Source organism: Hippopotamus amphibius, chromosome 3, assembly GCF_030028045.1.
Source record: "Hippopotamus amphibius kiboko isolate mHipAmp2 chromosome 3, mHipAmp2.hap2, whole genome shotgun sequence".
Taxonomy (NCBI): Eukaryota; Metazoa; Chordata; class Mammalia; order Artiodactyla; family Hippopotamidae; genus Hippopotamus; species Hippopotamus amphibius.
In genome coordinates, this window is record NC_080188.1 from 173,847,315 (window position 1) to 173,862,662 (window position 15,348).

The following is a 15,348-nucleotide window of genomic DNA, read 5'->3' on the forward strand; positions in this document are numbered from 1 at the left end:
CTATATGGATTCAAATGTAGGCTCCATCCTTACTGGTTGTGTCACATTGGGTGAATTATTAATTTACCTTGTTTAAAAGGTAATTAAAGCAATTTGCTATTATTATTGTTTATTTCTTTTTGTTTTCTTAGGCATGGATGTTAAATTTTATCAAATGCCCATTCAGTATCTACGAAGATAGCCCTATGTGTTTCAACCGTTTAACCTATCAACATATGAATTAAATCAACCAGTTTCTTAACCAAATGGTCATTCCAGGCAGGAACTCTGCTTAGTATGTATTATTCTTTTAAATTACTAATAGATGCTGTTAGCTAATTTTTTTTTTTTTTTGGAGTTTTGATATTTAGAAGCTACATCTGTCAGTGATTTTCTTTTTCTACTGTACCACCTTTATCAAGTTTTGGAATAATTGCTTTCTGGCACCACAGAGTATTTGAAAGTTTGCTCTAAGCATTGGAAGAGTTACAATAGCATTGAGATTATCTATTCTTTGGAGGTTTGCGAGATACCATATGAAAAAGCTGTCTGGGCTTAGTATTTCTTAGTAGGTAACTCTTTGACAACTTCCTCTATTTCTTCCAAGAAAATCAGTCTGTTTATAGTTTGTATCTTCTCTCTTATCAATTTTGGTGATTTATATTTTCCTGGAAAGCCATCTATTTCAACTAGCTTTTCAAAGAGTTGATCAAAGAAGTCTATGATAGTTCTTTTAATTTCCTCTGTGTCCATAGTGATTTTTTTCAAACTGGTATACAGTGAAGTTGCACACCCACTCATAGGATTTATCAGCTAACTTGAGAATCTAACCCCGCCAACAAATCTATTGAAGTTACAAAGCCTTAACATTATAATTGAATGGAGTAAACCTAGCAAAACTCTAGAATTTCCTTTTATCTTTCAGGATTTAATAATTATCTTAGTCAACAAAAATTTTAATGAGTATCTACCCAATACTGTTGTAGGCAATAGTAATACAGTGGACAATATGGTTTAAATACCCCAAAGAAATGGGAACTTCACCCATAGCATTCCAATAATCAGATTCATATATATCAGTTTACTGAGAGATATTCAAACCATTTTAAAAACAAGGCAAAAAAAAATAATGTCTGATAACTGGATTTAGCTTGGTGATAACAACCTCATGTCCCTTCATACCACAAAGACACACTACCTGGCAGACCCCAAAGTCAGCAACTTGCCCAAGACAAGACTTGTAAAATCTAAGGATCTACCTACTGACTTCCTCAAACTTCCCTCCTGGCATGTAAAGTACAAATAGCACTTTTCTTTTTTCTTTTTTTCTTTTGCATTTGGCCACACCTCATGGCATTCGGAATTCTATTTCCCCGACTGGGGATCGAACCTGCGCCCCTACTGTGGAAGCTCAGAGCCCCAACCACTGGACCACCAGGGAATTCCCTAACTAGCACTTTTCTTAAATCCCATGTTCGACTTCATAGCATTCTTCTTTATAGGAAACATGCAGCTCAACAGAATACATATATAAATAATACAAAACTTACTGATGACCTTGAGTGCCTGTCCTTGTAGTGTTCACGGACTGCACATCCCCTCTTACTATATTTTCTGTCCCATTTGTTGCCATTTCTTCTTCAGTGACACCAATGGTAAAGACAGTTATTCATTTACTGACTTTCCTCTCTTTCTCTGCCTCTTCTATGATAATTAAGATGGACTGTATAAATATTTCTCTTTTGTCAGTGGGCAGAATGGGAGTAAAGGGCACTGGAGGGACACTAGAGGAGAAAGGTCTCTCTTCCTGGTTCCAGTGTGCTTCTCCAGGCAGGTGCCTGCAGCACATGCAGCTCCTGCAGTGCCCTGACCCAGCAGCATACACAGTTTCTCCAGCAGCAGGTTCCAACAGCGCTCAGCAACAAGCAGCACATGGCACCTCCTGCTGGGAAACTTCCCCTAGAATGCTCTCTGCCAGCCCAGCACCTCGTGGTGGACAGCTTCGCAGCCTCAGCGAGGTTGCCTCCGAGTGAGCCACAGCACACCCTCTCCACAAGACCTGGATCTCAGACCCGGAGGGACGGAAAAGAAGCCTTCTAGAGCTTGGATAACTTATCTAATACACCTCATTCCAAAAGGAGGTAACTGCCACCTCCATCTTCTATTTATGTATTTAAAATTCTTTTTACTCCTTACTAGCTGTTATGGGCTGAATGGTGTTCTCCCAAAATCCATACTTTGAAATCTTTAACTCCTAGTACCTCAGATTGTGACTGTATTTGAAGACAGGATCCTTAAAAAGGTAATTAAGTTAAAATAAGGTCATTAGGGACTTCCCTGGTGGTGCAGTAGTTAAGAACCTGCCTGCCAATGCAGGGGTCATGGGTTTGATTCCTGGTCCCAGAGGATCCCACATGCCGTGGAGTAACTAAGCTCATGTGCCACAACTACTGAGCCTGTGCTCTAGAGCCTGTGCTCTAGAGCCCGAGAGTCACAACTATTGAGCCCACATGCCACAACTACTGAAGCCCACACATCTAGAGCTTATGCTCCCCAACAAGCAAAGCCACTGCAATGAGAAGCTCACGCACTGCAATGAAGAGTAGCGCCCACTCACCACTAGAGAAAGTCCTGCAGGCAGCAACAAAGACCCAATGCAACCAAATAAATAAATAGTTTTTTAAAAAAAAATTAAAAAATAAGGTCATTAGGGTGGGCCCTCATAAATTATGACCGGTGTCCTTGTAATAAGAGGAAATGTGGGCAGAGACACAAAAGACAAAGGGAGAAGAGAGCTATCTAAAAAGGAAATGGGCTCTGAAAAAAACCCTGCTGACACCTTAACCTCTGACTTCTAGCCTCCAGAATTGAGAGAAAATTGAATTCTGTTGTGTAAGCCATCCAGTCTATAGTACTTGCTGCGTGGCAGCGCTAGTGAACAAATAACACTAGCCAGTCCCCCACTACTCCAACCTCTTGTTGTAGTTAAGGATTCATTAATATTATGCTTTCCCAGCTCCAGTAACTGTCTAGTTTCTGCTGCATGATTGAACCCTATATCCTATACACATTTTTAACTCTTTAGTCTTTTAATAACTTTTTGGTTATATGGTTTCTGCAAAATTTTCTCAAGTCTATCTTCCATACAGATTTCTCAAATCTGATTTCCATACAGATTGTTTTATGTGTTTAAAACTACTCTTATTCCTGGAATATGTTTTTTTCACCCTTCCATGCCTTTCCTGCATGCTTTCAGATCACTTTTCATCTCCGTATGTTGTCTTAGTGATTATCTCTTTAATGTTGGTAATTCTTCCTATGTTCTAGTTTCAAAACCAGCATTTAAAAAATTTTCTTTGCTATCACTGACAAGTGTTTATTTGAAATGTTCAGCTACTGCTTAACATACATTCTTCTGATATGTATTCATCTGCTACCTTTTGTGCCTTTGGTTCCTATCCTCCTTTACATGTATTGTACTTCGTATTAAGCCTGTGCTTTCTAATCCATTCTCTCTAGGCCTATTATTTGCTGAGGAAAAAGCCACGGAACTGAGTTGGTACAACAGGCAAGTTCAATAAGGACATGTTTTTCTCAGATATTTTCCCGCAATGCTGGGTGCTCCACAGTACACCCTCATGCTCTCAGGGTGCCTCATACCACACAAATAGGATGATTTTTATACCAATTGTAAGATTGTTGTTTGCACTCTTCAAATCTGAGCCATCTATTCTGGGGAATCCTGAACACTGTTCAAAAATATAGAGATAAGGTATCTCTTTCACATTTTTCCTTTCATCTGATATTACTAATTTGTCAGTTATCCTTTATGGTTGGGGGCGAGTGATTGATATTTCCATCAATGAAGATGTTTTCTACTCTTTACCTTTAACCTTTGTGTTGCTTTTGATGATTTCCGAGATGAAAGTGGGGTAGAATTACCTTTATCATCTTTTAACCACAATTCTTGCATGAGCAAGTTGAACCATCACGGATGCTTCAAACATTCAAACCATGGTTAAACACAATAGAAATGCCAGCGTGCTGTTTCCCTGGTGTGGTGTGTTCTCTCTGATCAGTCATACAGCACTGGGATTGGATTTAGTCTTAAAACCCTTCTCAGCCTAGCTTTCCAAGCACGGCTACCAATTGATTGAAGTTGGCACATGATAAGAAAATCATTTGCCATTCTATGTCTACATTTGTGATACTTCTGTAAATAAAAAATTTAATTGTGAAATTCCTCCTTTTTAACTTCAAATAGTGCCATTTGTCCAGTTAACCTCAGGGAGATTTTTCCAGGGACATTCTTGGTGGATCGTCTTTGCTGATGTTTGCACTCCCAAAAGTCCCAGTTGATTCATAGTCTTGACTGCCAACATGATCCACAGTCTGAAAAAGTTTTAAAACTACTGACTTAATGGCACAGATACATATCAGAGAAATTTGAGAGAGGAGCATTAACTTCTACTTCTGCACAATCTTCACAGACTCAAAAAGTTTCAGCTGGAATGTATGACCTGCAAATGAATGGGACAAATTATTAAAAGAAACCAAGTTTCCTATTTGTTCTGGAATGCCTAAGATTAGTAAACTTCCAGTTTTGGATTTATGGCCTTTTCTCCCTGAAAAATACATGTATTTTTTAACATCACCATTGAAAGATGATCCACAAACTTTGTTCTATTTGTAAAGATAATTTTTAAATTCATTCTCTCTCTCTGTCTCCCTCCCCCACCCCCCTTGCTTCAACAGAAGTTCCAAAGGTGCAGAATATAACAGCTGCCATATATATACATTGTACGAACAAGGTGCTTGACTGTTTCTTCATTCATTCATATGTTCAGCATACGTCTATTAAGTGCCTACTATGTATCAGGTACTCTTCTAAAACCCAATGATACCTCAATAAACAGAACAGACAAAATAGCCTGCTTTATTGCTGCTTAGATTCCAGTGGACATCGGAAGACACTGTGAAACTAGCTCTTCAATCACTCACCTCTTGATTGAGAGATGACTAAGAATCCTTTGGGAAGGTGAAGAGGCTGCTAACTAGGACTGATTTTTTTTTTCTTTCTGTTAGACTGTTGTTAGATGTTAGGACACAGATGAATAGTGTTGTAAGTTTCCTCCCTCCTCACAAAGGGATGCTCCCTCCTCACTTTAAGCCAATTGAAAACTCAAAACAAACAAACAAAAAAACTCATTTTAAACCATTTGAAAAGCTAACATGCATTCTCTGGAATTTAAGGGACATAGGAACAAAGTATGTGATCCATGACTGAAACAAAAAACAAAATAAATATAGCTTGAGCTGCCTAAAGAAGAAAAAGTTAGTATCAATAGTAAGTTACACATCTTCTGACAGCAGGGCAGTAGGTCTGTCTTCCTTGGATAAGATACAAACCATGCAGAGTGGAATGACGGATAGTCAAGTTGATTAGCTGTCTAGAAGTCCCACCAAAATTCCCTGCCAAGAATGAGGCAGCCACAACAATGTGCGGAAAAAGGTGCCCCACAGATGCAGAAGTGGAGTGGAGGGATGAAACTGGCCACAGGGAAGCAGCATCGCTCCTTACAGAACTGCAGATGAAGGTCTCCAAGGAGAGCATTGCTAAACTAAAAGAAGCATCTCAGGAAAAAAAAAGGGTAAGCCTTGGATTCCATCATGCTCACATGGCATCATCACGATGTTATAACTTTACCAGTCCAGAGGACTTTTCTGCCCCTTAACTTCTCTTTCCCCTATTCTAATTATTAAAAGGCCCTCAAACAGCAACTATTAAGTGGAGAATGCAGTGAAGCAGGAGAAGGAAAAAGATAAAAGCCCCTCCCATTCCCATCCCTTCAATCCTCTAAGCCTGAGGTACACCTAAACTGGGGAAGAAGAGTTTATTTTAAACTGCATGCGATTTTGGACTTTTGATATTCGACTATATGGTGCTGTTAATTATTTAGTGAGACAGAAAAAACTTGGGACCTGACTGAGATTTTTTTCCAGGTGCTGGAAATATGTAACTAATCCAAAGAACAAGGGAAAAAAATAATGGTGCTTTCTGCTTCATTCTACTGAGTACGGCTCATTTAATAAACCAAATAAATAAGTTTAGCTTGTCATATTAGGAAGACATCCCAGTTAGGAAAACTTGTGAGTTAGACTTACTGGGAGAACATGGTGACATAAAGCCTCCTTGATCAATTTCCAAATACCCTATGGCAATAGAAGACTAGAGATTCATAGAAAAATAATAATATGTACTCCACTATTGGGCATCTTCCTGAGTTTTTCCAAATACTGCTAATTTTTTCTATCATCTAATCTCAGGATAGGAAGATTGTGACCTGTGAACTACAGAGCTCCCATGTGGGTAATTGTTTTTCTTTTTTTCTAAAGCTGAATTTGAGTAGGAAGCCTGTAAAAAGGTTCAACTGTGGTCAAATAAACAAAGTTTCTACCACCTTTGGAACAGGATACAACGTTCATCCACAATAGGAGATAAATGAGTCAGAGATTAAATATAGTGGATGTTTTCAGATCAGCATGCCCCAGTAGGTAGATCCAGGAATATTTAAGACACGTCCTGAACCTATCATAGAAATAATCTTTCTGAACACGTGGTGGACAGCTATGAAGCCTAAAAACAGAGAAAGAACACGGGTAGGGCCTACTTCTAAATATGAAAATAAAATAATAATCCTAAAAATTATAGCCTGGTCACCTTAACTCTGATACCTGAATAGACCAAACTCATCAATCATTTCATTTGTAAAACACTAAAAGATCACAAGATGCCAGTGAATAGTAAGCAGGACTTTGGGGAGGATAAATCAGTCAGACCTATGTACTATTCCATGACAGACTGCCAGGTATAATTGATAAAAAGGGAAGGAAAAAGACTTTAATCCTGGTGTTAAAGGACGTACTCATAAATAAAGCTGGGAAAATATTTTCAAAATATATCACTATATGAATTCTCAATTTATCAGAAGGCAGAACAAATGGAGCTTTAGTCTCCCTTTTTCTTTCCTAGAGAGAGGACAGCAAGAGGTATGGTTAAGTCTTAATTAAATATACATGAATAATTTAAAAAAACCCTCCACCAAATTTTTGTGAATTGGGAGGGTGTCATGCAAAATGCAAAAATGCATTTTCTCCCCTTGCAGAATGGATATTGTAAATTCACAGTATTCAAAGTCTGTAATATCCATCTATAAATGGCTTTGCAGATGGATTTATTTTATGCTACATTAATCTAAAAAGAATTAAAGGCTAGGGAATGTTTCTCCCAAGAAAAAATGAGAGAGTGTCAAGGTAATTCAGCAAAAGAAGGCTAGCTGGGGAAAAGCAAAAAGATGGAACAAAAATGGAGGAATTCTTGGGATCTAAGCTTTTTCATATCAAGGAAATGGAAAGAAATTTAATATGTGTTGATAGAACCATGTGAGGACAGGAAATGAGTGTTGGATTCCATTGACTCTGAGACAGTTTTCATCTGAAGCCAAGGGGTATACTCCCACATGGACCCAAGACACCTCAAGGGAATTACTCAAATTGTGAGAAAGCCTAGTGTATATAGTCTCGGAATTTTCCACACTTGTTGCCTCAACTGAAACATGGTTTTGCTGTGATAATACAACTACCTCAAGAATCCTTTCGACCAATGGAAGTCCCTCTCATTAACTGGGCAAGAGGAGATACAGTTTTGAATGTGCCTTGCTCCAACCTACTGGATCAACTCATGACAGCTTTTTACCACTCTTATTACCATCACTTACAGGTCATACCACCATTCCTGATGACTTTGATCAATGAGTTAATCTTTCTATTCATCCAATTCCCTACCCAATACCGTTCCCATTCTTATTGACCTTGTGCCCTGGCCACAGAATTCCTCAATTCCAATGACACTTACTAGTGCTTCACTTCAGTTACAAGATGACACAGGCATACTTCGGATTTTATTATACAGTGTTGTTCCACCTCCAAATTCATAAAACCTGGTTTCCTCTATATGACTTTCATTCCCTCACTTGCATTGAACCCTTTCTTAAACTTCATTATGACTCTTGAACCTTGGACACTGAAGTAAATGAAACTGAATTTAAATACAAATGTTCACATTTGCAGGCCCTATGACTTTATGAGTTACTCCACAAATTTCAGGATGCTTCTCTGTAATAACAACAAAGTAGCATTGCCTGATACAACTCAGCTCGTACCCAACTCACCATAAAAAATCTACGACAATACCCAAAATGACAAAAGGTAGCTACAACTTTTTCACATAAGGCCATATGACAAGTCCAAAGGGAATTTCCATTACCTGCACTGTCAATCGAAATGGATTAACAAACATTTTTGGACTATAAATCACACTTCTACAACCAAAATAAAATACCAAAGAAACCCCCTCCCTCCGCAAAAAGAGAGGAAAAGTCTTCACCTCTCCCTCACTATGTGTCTCCAATTCTGAGACACAGGGAATATAATAAGCAGCAAAACAAATGACCATCCTTCAATGATATCGGCCTAAGCCAGAATCACAAATAGCCATGTTCTTTGATTTTTCTACTTTATTATTTCCTCTCTTTCTATATCTATTCAAAAACTATAATCTTTAGTGCTCAGTTAGGTAAAAGCAGACAGGATATTTGGAGATACAGTCATCGAATCATTCTTAGTTGTCTAACTATATTTAGATAAAAACATTATTGAGAATACATCTTTTCCTATCACATTATTCCAGAAAAAAAATGCATCGTATGCTTTAGTAAATCAGAGAACCCAATTGTTAAAGCAAGCATAGATCTAATGAGAGTTCAGCAGGCCCACATAAGACAAATGTCTGCTGGTCATTGTACACACCAACCTGCCCAGGATAAAATTAAAAGTTTAAGGTTTAAAAAGCACCAAATCTTGATAAAGCAGGAGATGAAGCCAGAAAGGGAAAATAAATTGAAATAAAAGAAGAGGTAAAAGGAAGATAACTGAAATAAGAATGATGAAAGGAAATATGAAATACAATGCCAAATTAAGATCCACATCTAAGATGGCAAAGAAAATGACAAATATTACAGGAATTTGAATCAGCAAATTTAATCCATAAATAATAAAAAGGATAACATTTCCCAACCAGTTGGGGTTTGTACTAGGAATTCAAGGTTATTCCAATATTCAAATAACAATCAATGTAATTATATTAACAGACTAAATAAGAAAAATCATATGATTATCTCATTAGATATAGAAAAAGCACATAAGGGATTTCCCTGGTGACACAGTGGTTAAGAATCCACCTGCCAATGCAGGGGACATGGGTACGATCCCTGGTCTGGGAAGATCCCACATGCCACGGAGCAGCTAAGCCCATGAGCCACAACTACTGAAGCCCGCAAGCCTAGAGCCCGTGCTCTGCAACAAGAGAAGCCATTGCAATGAGAAGCCCACTCACCACAACAAAGAGTAGCCCCCGCTCGCTGCAACTAGAGAAAGCCTGCACACAGCAACAAAGACCCAATGCAACCAAAAAACAAAACCAAAACAAAACAAAAAAACAAAACACTGAACAAAATTCAATATCCATTCATGATAAAAACTCTCAGCAAAATAAGAACACAGGAAAACCTCCTTAACTTAATAAAGGTATCTACAAAATACCTACCTCTCTGTCACCACTCCTAGTCCTCCTATTCAGCATCATGTGAATGGTTAAAGACTGAATGTTTTCTCTGAAGATCAGGAAAAAGGTAAGATGTGTTCTCTCACCATCCCCATACTGCATCATACTGGGAATCCTGGCTAATTTTTCTGTAATAAGGTAAAATAATAATAATAATAATAATAAAGCATAAAGACTGAAAAAAGAAATAAAACTCTATTAGCACATGACATGATTATGTAGAAAATCCCAAAGAATTTGCAAAATATCTCTTAGAACTAAAAAGTAAGTTTAGCAAGGTTGTAGAATTCAAAGTGAATATACAGAAGTCAATCATATCCCTATATATCAGCAATGAACAGTTGGAATTTCAATAAAAATACTAATGACCGTATCACAAGAAATTAAATACTTAGGAATAAATCTAACAAAATAAGAATAGTTTCTGTATGTTTAAAACTACAAATCATCAATAAAAGAAGATCTAAATCAATGGAGAGAGGTATCACATTGATGAACTGGAAGACTAAATATTATTGAGATATTAATTCTCCCCAATTTGATCTATAGATACAATACAATCCTAGCAGATATCCCAGCAAGATTTTTTGGGTTTTTTTTTTTTTTGTAGATATTGACAAGCTTATTCTAAACCTTGTGCAGAAAAGCAAAACAACTAGAATTTACAAGACAATTCTGAAAAGAACAAATCTAGAGAACTCAAAGTTATAGCAAATCAAGGTGGTGTGAAACTGACAAAAAGCATATAGTTGCCATAATAACCCGATAGATGCTAGAGACATGAAGTTCAGTTCTCTCACCATCCCAGACATATGAGAGAAATGATCAGAAACTTCTTCCACCCCCAGCCATCCCACCATCTGACTGCAGTCACATGAGTGAGCCCAGGAAGGACCAGCAGAACCATCCAGCAGAGGCCAGCCAAAATTACTCACCCATAGAATTTTAAATTAATAAATGATTTTTTTTAATTTGGGGGAGGTTTTTTTGTTTTGGGGTTTTTTTTTTTTTTGGTTTGTTTTTTTATTTTACATAGCAGTAAATAACTGATATACCACAGTAACTCCAATGCCAACTGATGGTAATGGAAATTTGATGAAGGGGCAGTCAGCCTGGAAAGAAATGGTGGTAATCTTAGCAAACCATGTTTAAATATCTTACTTTTGCAAATTTTACAAAAACGTGTGATCATGTGAACACACTGTCCAGGGCCTTAGGGACATGTATAAGTGGGAATCTCTGAATCTGAGGCTTCATTCAAGGTAAATGTACCTCTGGTAAGCATCACGCTTAATTTTGAAACACTACTAACATCCTCCTTAGTGCCATAGAGAATAAAGGAATGCCTGCTATAACCTTACTGTATAACTTTGTTCTAGATGTCTTGCCCATAAAGTAACAATAATGACAGTATATTTAACACTTATTATGTATTGTGCACTACACTAAGCATTTCACCTGAATTGTTTCAAGCATTTCATTATTATTACAACAAGCTCACGAAGTAGGGACAATAATAACACTCTTCAGATGTAGAAACTGAAGCTTACGGTGGTTGTTAGGTGGTTGTTAATTGCCCAGAGTTGCATGGTTAGTAAACGTCGGCTCTGTGTTAAAATCTGTGTAAGATAAGTGATACAAAACCATTTATCTTTCCTGCATTAATTAGAAGGAAAATATTTTATTTTTGGTTATTACACATTTTTCCTGTAACTTGAAGGGGATTTTTCTAATGTATTTTCTAGATATAAAGGAAAACAATATGTATTTATATTTATTTTAAATATAACCACCTTGCTGATCTCTCTAATAATTTTAAGCTAATGTTCTAGGATTACACTGGTAGACAAACATATCATCTAGAAATAGAGATGAGTGCATGCATTTTCTCCCACAAAGGCAATTCTAGATAAACAACTGGAAAATGTGCTAGAACTACTATAAATAAAAGAGAATTAACATGAAATATGCATAGCTTCCAATGCTTTCTTAAGCAAATAAAAATATGTATTATTATTTTCCCCCTTTCTTACAGAAATGCAACATGCCATAAAAAAAAAGTGAAATACACAATGCAATTATTTTTTAACCTAGTTTTCTTCAAAGCCAATAGTAAACAATGAAAAACTGTAATAGGAACATATAGTATTTAGAGCAGCATTAAAGTATAATCCCAGAAATAATACATGAAATATGCAAAGCCTATGAAGGAAAATTTGAAATATTAAATCAGACACTAAAAATCCTACAAATAAATGATGTTACATAATAATTTCCTATATGTGAAGTTTGAATATTACAAAGTTGTCAATTCTTCCCAAATAACTGTATGAGTTTAATTCCAACCCAATAAAAGCCTCAAAGTTGTTTATTTATTAGTTTTCTTGTTTGAATTTTTTAGAGGTGATACATTCATAGGGTTCAACATATCACAGATACCATAGGATGGATCAAAGAACCTAAATAAAAGAGCTAAAACAATAAAACTCTTAGAAGAAATCATATGGGAAAAGCTTCATGATATTGAACTTGGCAATGATTTCTTGGGTTGGATAGCAAAAACACAGACAACAGAAGTAAAAATAAATTGGACCACATCAAAATTTAAAATTTCTGTGCAGCAAAAGATACAATCAATAGAATAAAAAGGCAACCTATGAAATGGGAGAAAATATTTGCAAATCATGTAGCTAATAAAGGATTAAGACCCAGAGTAAATAAAGAACTCTTACAATTCAACAACAAAAAACAACCTGATTTTAAATTTGCCAAAGGACTTGAATAAACATTTCTCCAGAGAAGATATGCAAGTAGCTAACAAGCACATGAAAAGATGTTCAACATCACTAATCATTAGGAAAATGCAAATCAAAACTACAGTGAGATGCCACCTCACACCCATTAGGATGACTACTCTCAAAAAACAAAACAACAACAAAAAACAGAAACTAAACCTCAAGTGTTAGTGAGGATGTGGAGAAACTAGCATCTGTGGTGCTCTCCAAAGACAAAGAACAAGATAAACTCAAAGGGCCAACATTGTCAGAACAAAGAGCTACAGGACTCCTATCACTCTGTGCAATGCAACCACTGCAATGTCCCAGAGCCCTCCCAAGCAGCATGCCCTGTCCCTTGCCCATCCCATGTGAGGAAAGATATTTGCCCCATTTTCTCCCGCTCAGCACACTAAAAGTATACATGCTCTGCCCAGTCAGCAGATAACCGCAGGTTCCCTGGCTATAAAATCAGGCAAGCAACCCATGCTCGTTGTCAAAATACCCTGGCTACCAGGAAGTCGGCCCGCTGTTCTTGCAGCGACACGTCTCTCTAATAAACTCTATCTTCCTTGCATTTGGCCTTTTGTCTGGAAATTCTTTTCCAACCTGCACTTGGACCACAACAAAAGTCTGTTAACATTTAGTGGGAATGTAATGGTATAGTCATTATGGTGTTTCCTCAAAAAATTACAAGTAGAATTACTATATATTCCAGGAATTCCACTTCTGCATAGATGCCCCAAAGTATTGAAAACAGGGTCTCAGAGAGATATTTGTACACTTATGTTCACAGCGGCATTATTCACAATAGCCAAGAGGTGGAAGCAACCTAATTGTTCATTGACATATGGATGGACAAATAAAATGTGGTATATAATACAATGGAATATTATTCTGCTTTAAAAAAGAAAGAAATTCTGACATATACTATAATGTGGATGAACCTGGAGGACATTATGCTACGAGAACTAAACCAGTCACAAAAAAGGCAAATACTATATGATGCCATTTATATGAAATATCTAGAGTAGTCAAATTCATAGAAACAGGAATTAGAATGGTAATTGCCAGGGGCTGGGAGGAGAGCGAAATGCAGAGCTATTTAATAAGCATGTAAATGTTGGTTTTACAAGATGAAATGAACCAGGAATTGGTTGCACAACAAAGCAAATATACTTAACATGATTAAACTGTACACTTTAAAAAGATTAAGACAGGAAATTTTATGTTATCTGTATTTTACAACAATGAAAAAATTTTAAAACATACAAACAGAAGGTTCAACATATCAAAGATACCAAATGACAGGTTAAAAACTTAGACATAAAATTCTTAGAAGAAACCAGGGGATAAATCTTCATGACCTTGAAATGGGCAATGGTTTCTTAGATATGACACAATAAGAATAAGCACCAAAATATAGATAAATGAACTGTCAGAATTTAAAACTTATGTGCATTAAAGACTATCAAGAGAGTGAAAAGACAATCCACAGGATGGGAGAAAATATTTGTAAATCATATATCTGATAAATGTCTAGTATTCCAAATACATAAAGGATTCTAACAACTCAGCCACAAAAAGACAATTCAATTTTTTAAATGGCAAAGGACTTGAATCAATATTTCTCCAATGAAGATGTCAAATAAGTACATGAAAAGATGTTCAAGACCTTAGCTATTAAGGAAATGGAAATTAAAGGCACAATAAGATATCCTACATTATCTATCAAAAAAGTTAAAATATCAAAGAGTGACAGCACCAAATGATGGTAAGGATGTGAAACACCTGGGTCACTCATCCATAGCTGGTGAGACTGTAAAATGATAAAGCTACTCAGGAAAAGTTTGTGCGTTTCTTATAAAACTAAATATGTTATTATCATACAACCCAGCAGTTTCACTCTTAGGCATGTATCCTAAGGAAATGTAAAATTATATTCACATAACACACGCACAAACTGTACATGGATGTTTGTAAGAGTTTTATGTGTAATAGCCCAAAGCTGGAAAAAACCCAAATGTTCTACTACAGGTAAATTGTTAGAAAAATTCTGTACATCTATACCAAGGGATATTATTGTGCAATAAAAAGAAGCAAACTATTGATATATACACAATGATTTGGATGGATCTCAAGGGAATTTTGCTGAGTGAAGGAAGCCAATCTTGAAAGGTCATGATTCCATTTACAAAGCATTTCCAAATGGCAAAATTATAGAGAAGGAGAACAGATTAGTAGTCGGCAAATTCTGAATGATCAGGTGAAGGAGAGAGCTCTTGGTGACTATAAAAGCATAACACAAGGAATTCATGGATGGAACTATTTTGTATCTTAACTACAGGTAGCAATCACACAAATCTACACGTGTAATAAAACTGCACAACTACACATACACCTGTGCACACAAGTGAGTACATGCTAAATGGGTGAAATCTAAACATGCTTAATAGATTATATTAATGTCGGTTTCCTAGTTGTGATATCATACTATAACTATGTAATACATATGTAATACACGTGACCCCTGGACTAGCAGCATTACCAGGAACTTGTTAGAAACAGAAACTTTGGGGCTCAACTCTAGAGCTACTGAATCAAAAACACTGGGGTGGGGACCAGCAATCTATGTTAACAAGCTCTTAGCTGATTCAGATGAATGTGAAAGATTACTAACCATTGCTTTAGTTTATAAGTTGTTGAACCCCTGGAAACTGTATCCCGGATAGAAAGAATTGTTTATCACCTGGAGATTAAGGTTTTCAGGCTGGAAGCAGTAATTGCATGAGACTTTGGGGTTGTTGAACTCAGAGAAGAGATGACTGTGTTCCATGAAAAAGGATAAAATGTGTGTAGGAAAATTGTATAGCCATAGGGATGGGCTCCACTGTTGGCTCGGCCAACTTTTTC

At 36.6% G+C, this 15,348-nt stretch overlaps 1 pseudogene; it reads right to left on the reverse strand.

The window, feature by feature from the left end:
• The window catches only part of LOC130848852 (RNA exonuclease 1 homolog), a 38,046-nt pseudogene extending 28,280 nt beyond the window's left edge, over positions 1-9,766 (reverse strand).
• Between the last annotated feature and the right edge of the window lie 5,582 nt (positions 9,767-15,348).